Source organism: Osmerus mordax, chromosome 26 (genome assembly GCF_038355195.1).
Source record: "Osmerus mordax isolate fOsmMor3 chromosome 26, fOsmMor3.pri, whole genome shotgun sequence".
Taxonomy (NCBI): domain Eukaryota; kingdom Metazoa; phylum Chordata; class Actinopteri; order Osmeriformes; family Osmeridae; genus Osmerus; species Osmerus mordax.
Window position 1 is genome coordinate 7,438,424 of NC_090075.1, and position 5,934 is coordinate 7,444,357.

Sequence of the window (5,934 nt, forward strand, 5' to 3'; positions counted from 1 at the left end):
ATGTCTTGGACGCGGCAAAGGAATTAACTGGAGGTAGCGTTGTTTTCCTTTGTGCCCGGCTTACATGGCAGAGCGAGTGGAGAACGCCTCCTCCGCCTTCCCACTCTCGCCTCTCTCGCTCCCTCTCTTCTGTGGTCCATTAGGCTGGCCTGTCCCGACCTTGGTCAGGAGGGACTTTGACATTTGCTGAAACGCCCAGTGGTGTGTTAAGCTTTGAAAAGGATATCCAAGGCTTTGACCCAAAACCGCTCTTTTGTTCCCTTCCCCTTCTATCAAGCCCTTCTTTGTGACATTGTGTACTAAAGGCTGGCTACCTGAATGGTTGCCAGCCTTTAGTATATTACCACTCGCTCCAAGTGAAATGCCCCCTTCAGGACAACTGCGGTGGTGCAGCCACGAGCTGTACAAAATTAGGATTCAACATTTGTTCCCACATGAGGCAAAGGGGTGTGTCAACCATGTAAATAGAACAGTCATGAAAAAGATTTCATGATGGTTTTGGCTTCTTCCCTAGACACAGCGCTTCGGTTAAGTGTCTGGACAGTTAACAGCGCAGCGGATTGGCTGAGGAGACGGCTTTGTTCCCCTGGCACAGCCAATAGAAGGGTGGCACCATGTCAAACCCATAAATACTGAGTTGTCCTGAGACGTAAACAACAAAGGGGGAGGGGGGGGGGGGGTTGAGAGCGAGGAGGGAGGGAGGGAGGGGAGACACCCACAACAAGGCATCCTTTCTAGTCTATGAGACAACCTCAGTGTCATCCAGCCATCCACTAACAATATAGTCTGTGGTGCCGGTCCGCCTGCCTTGTTTCCTCGAATGGAGGCTGAAGAGGTGACCCTGTAAGCATTAGCAGAGTCATTCCTAGAGGAAGGAAGAGGGACTGGGTAATTGTTTGGCTCCGGATGAAGACGGAATGGTGACAGCCTTTTAAAGGTTAGAGGTCAGGGTTAGGGTTCATAGATGGTGTCAGACTTTTGTTTTTAACTTAATTTAAGATCCGTATATGTTTGTTGTCTGCACCTTCCTGCCACAGTAAATTCCGTGTTTGTGTAACATACACGGCGAATGAACCGGATCCAATTGGGTTTCTGTGTCTAAATAACTAAACCTGTGTAATCAATAAACCAAAAACATTTTCCATTCAGAAGACAATTCTTTGAACTATAACGTCTCTGCAGTGAAACTCTGTAGTCTTACTTTCTCCTCAGAATACAGAACACTGAAGTGTGGACCAAGTCAAATGGATGGAGAACATTGCTGATATCAACTCAAACTCAAACCCCATTAAATCACAGCGGAAGGGTGGAGTGGATGATGGACAAGGAACGGGTGAGGGATCACCGCCACGCCTTCACCAGAGCAGGAGGAAGAGACGCTCACCGAGCTGAGTCACCGAACAGGATTCGCGAACTGCCTCCCTCCACTCTCTGTACAGTGGGGCCCGTCGCCCGGAATGAGTCCATTCGTCCCGTGGCCGTTGGCGGGCCACAGACGCGTGACTCACGAGCGCGTTCGAAGCGTGTTGTGGGGGCCGTGCGATTGGAACGTCCTGCCGGTGATTTCCGCGTGAAGTGCAGGTTTGTTTGTTGTCGTCATAATGTACCCGTTCTATCCTATGTTGTTTTGTTGGTCGGGGTGTGGGTGGGGGTGTGCGGGGGTGTGAGTGGGGGTGGGGATGGGGGGGCAGTCCCTTTTCAACTACCGACTGAAAAGGATTGGAGCCGTGGACCACTAATGCACCCTTCATATGGTTTCATATACGGTATGTTCCGGCAGGGTCCAGGAACTCATTCATCTCGAAGAGCCATTCTGTATGTGCTTCAATCAAAGAAATAACAACTGCCTTGTTACAAGGCACTGGGCTTTACCCAATGCTCCTGAATGACTGAGTACAGTACATGAGAGCTCCCTAAATCTCGGAGCGATGGAGGCCCATTTGGAGGAACTTGAGAGAGCCTTGGCAAGCCCCTGGGTGCGTGAGGATTTATCGAAGACGCGATTTATGTAATGCGCACCGGATGAAGGATCTGTCGCGTGGGATTAGTATTTCGCTGAACGTACATTTCTTCTTCTTTCTTTTCCCCCCCCTTTCCTTTCCGTCTTCTCCTCCTTCCTTAAGCAGGTCCGTTGAACCCCCCCCCCCCCCTTCTTTTCTGTCAAAGGACCACTCTCGCTGTGAGTCGAGTGGGGCTCCCACACTCCTGACTGCGTGCCGGTGGAGGACTGGAGGGGCGCTTGGCTCGCTCTCACATCCATGCAGGGAACTTGACATGAAACAAGAGGCGCCCGTTCTCCCCCCCCGAGGTTTGATTCCATCAATGCTACACGGCAGGGAAAGTCATAAATAGATGCCTGTGTCTGGTTGAGGCCTGCTTCTCTGAGACTCGTGTTAATGGGGGGGCTCTCAACATGAGCCCTCACCAAACTGGGCCCGGTGGAGCATCTGGTCCGTGAGTCAGTCAACACGGGTACTGAGAGAGCGGGGAGGGAGATCAGACCACACACTCCAAAATGGACACATTGGGATGGGGAACACTTTTCGTTTGTTTTGTTTTCCTCAATGAAACAGTGTAGAAGTCAGTCTTCTCGACCGAATTCTACCCGGGCAAATGTTTCCCGTGTCAGGAAGACGATCGTTTCTGTTCCTTAGCGGTCTTAAGATAATTTTGTAATGGCAAAGATTTCCTCGTGAATCATGTCCCTTGATGAATTGTATTATCATTTATCCTCTGCAGATAAAGAGAATCATGGGTAATACACTTCCTGGGCTGGCCTGCGTGTCGCCTCCCTCCATCCTCCTCCCTCTCTCCTTATCCTCCTTTTTACTTCTCTCCTCCTCCCCCCCCCCTTTCTCCTTACTCCTCCTGTCCTCCCTCCCCCCTCCCTTCTCCTTGTCCTGATTAATGCTGCGGCTTGCCTAAGCGCTGTAGTTAAGATGAAGAAGGGCTAGGGATAATGGCTTTCTGCCTGGCTTGGTGGATCTTCCCATCTGAGGCTGAGACAGATGTCAGAGCGAGGGGAGACAGAGAGAGAGGGAGAGAGGGAGGGAGAGAGAGAGAGAGAGAGAGAGAGAGAGAGAGAGAGAGAGAGAGAGAGAGAGAGAGAGAGAGAGAGAGAGAGAGAGAAAAGGAGGTACGGGGGCGAGTGAGGGAGAGAGCGCGAGAGGGAGGGAGGGAGGGAGGGAGGGAGAGGGGGGAGAGGGGGGTGAAGAGAGAAAGAGAGAAAAGGTAAATAGCAATATAGCGAGAAAGGAAGGGGGAGAAAAGAGAAAGCAGAAACCAAAGGACTTCCTCCTCCTCAGCAGCAGAGACATAAGGGTGTGTGAACCCCTCCATATCCCAGAGCTGGTGGGTTTGCTTTTCCTTCTGCAATATGCCTGCTGAAGCTGAACAGCTTTTCAAAGTTGTTATGACATTTGGCCAAGGGTGGCCATTAGGTGGATGTAGGAAACACACTGTGCTGTTAGGGAGCTGCAAAAGACTGCTGATGGACCAACGCTATCTGCACATTCCAGACCTTTTTTCCCCCCCCGGAGATTGTTAAAGAGTGTGTGCATGGCAATTCGCAAATTAGGCCCCTAGAAAATAAATAACCCCTTACCGCAAAACAATACAGATATTTGGCCTTTTTCAAGGCAAACCTTCCGTGACAGGTCATTAGAACGGGGGCGTTTTGTCGGCTGAGCTGGTGTGTTGTTCTTCCAAAATAACAATACTTTCCGTAATCAGCAACGCAACTTTGTTTCCTTGCTCGGCGAGAGCTCAACAGAATTATCCACCTCTGCACCAGCACTTCATCACAAAGCACCGTGGTTGCTTTCTGTTACGCACTCGCTGTGAAGATCTAAAGCAGCAAACAATATCAATTATTACCACCATAACATGGTTATTTACGCTGTAAATACTGCTCTAATGAATTAGCTTGATTTCCATTTTCCATTTGAGAAGAAAAGAGAGGCGAGGGAGAACCAACCACTGCGGAGAACAACTGCAGAACGGAATTGAGAATGGAAAGATGAAAGACAAGGGTCGAACACCACGGCTGTTTGGAGTGGCCCTGTGTAGTCATAGTGGAGGGAACATCAGTGAGAGGGATGGCTTTGATCAGGTAGCCATGAAATCTAAGAGTTTGGACCCAAGTATTCTCTCTCTCTCTCTCTCTCTCCGCCTCCCTCCCCCTGTCTCACTCTCTCTGCTTCAAACAGGGGAGGGGGGGGGGGGTGTGACAGACAAGAAGCCGTTCGCTCTTAATTTATATGCAAACAAATAATGATAGGGATGGAAGGACGACCATGAGAAGGAGGGATGGGGGTGGGGGGGGGGGTGGTGAGATGACGACTATAATAATGTCGCTCTCGTTCCCAGCAACACTGGCTTGCGAAACACATCCGCCATTTCCTCCCCCAGCGCCTCTGCGGTTGCAAACATGTCAGTTCCCATCAAAGGAGCTCTCTCTCTAATTGTCTGCCTCCAAATGGGCCGCCCCTTCGCCCATCACTCTCTCGCGTCCAGGTTGTCACGTCTGATGCTGAAATATCGTGGTGTTCCGCACGCGTCGGGCGCCCTTGCACTGGTTTGGGGGCTCTTTGTGTTTTGCCGTGTCGCGTCGCCGTCCTGAGCAACCGAGTGAAAAATCCATCGACTCCTTCGAAAAGGCCACATCGCCGTGATGTTGTTATCTGGTGAAATTTGGACGGCGGGTATCGATAGAACCTAATGAAGTCGAATGGCTGTTCCCCTCAGAGCTAATGTGGGTGTAAAATAAACACCCTGTGGTCTTGTTTATTTAAATGTCCGATCACTACGACGGTTCTGTTACCTTGTTAGACTCGGCCTGTTGACAATGCATAGCCAACGCATGCAAGAAACCTTCTGTAGCGGGGGTGTGGCAATTACATTATAAGTAATGCCCATTTTTTGTATACATTTAACGGGGCACCACCTTGATGATACCTTATGGCAAATCAAGGGCTATAAATATGTAGCAATTGACGAGTTTTGATAGAGTTCAGAGTTCAGGGAGTGTCTGTGGTCAGAAGGTGATTGGTCAAGGGGTGAGTGGTCCAGGGAAAGTCATACCATTTTCCCCTCTTCCAGTCACACTTAATGCACATGTGAACTGGAGTTTTTGTCTGGTTCACAAAACAGTTCCGATTTTTGTATCTTTGTGCGGTTACAAATTACAGTTCAATGATTGCTCTTCTCATTTTAGCATCATGCAGATACCAATGATGACTTGGTTATCTTGTAGCACCTTTCTCTTGTGGTTAACGTGTAGTCCTGAAGACATGAAGTCTTACATTATTGTTCACTTTGTTCAAAGGAAAAGTCTGTTCCTTTAGTTTGAAAGGCCCACCAAGGAAGTAATGAGGGAGAGTACTGATTGGAGTCAGTTCATCTAGGAAGATCCTTTGAAGGTCCATTGTAGAGATGAGAAAGCAATACAATCCAGAGTAGAGGGGGGTTGCTGTCCCACCCCCCCTTCTTTCTTTTGTTTGCCTTGATGGTGTCAAGAAAGGGCGCTGGTGTACTTCTGATGTGGTTGGAAGAGACACTGCTACCCTTCCAACAGTATGAATTGATTAAACTACTCTCTACTGTTCCCCGTTAAACCAGAGCTGTCATTACTTTATTACGACATTACCATGATGACCGTGTCATCGACAAAATTAACTGGAGTGGTTTTGGATCGTTGAGTCTCTGAGCTCTCTTTACTCAAGTCACAACAGATTGAGTTCCATGTTTCCAGAACGGCAAAGAATAATCAATTCTTAGAATAATCGTAGCAAAAGGACACAATGAGGGGGCCTGAGGGTCTGTGTTTGCTGGAAAGAGATAAATGGAACTGACATGAAGACGCATTGAGGGAGGAGAGAGAGGAGAGGACCGATGAGAAAATCAAATGACAATGCATGCTTTAAATCTGCCTTT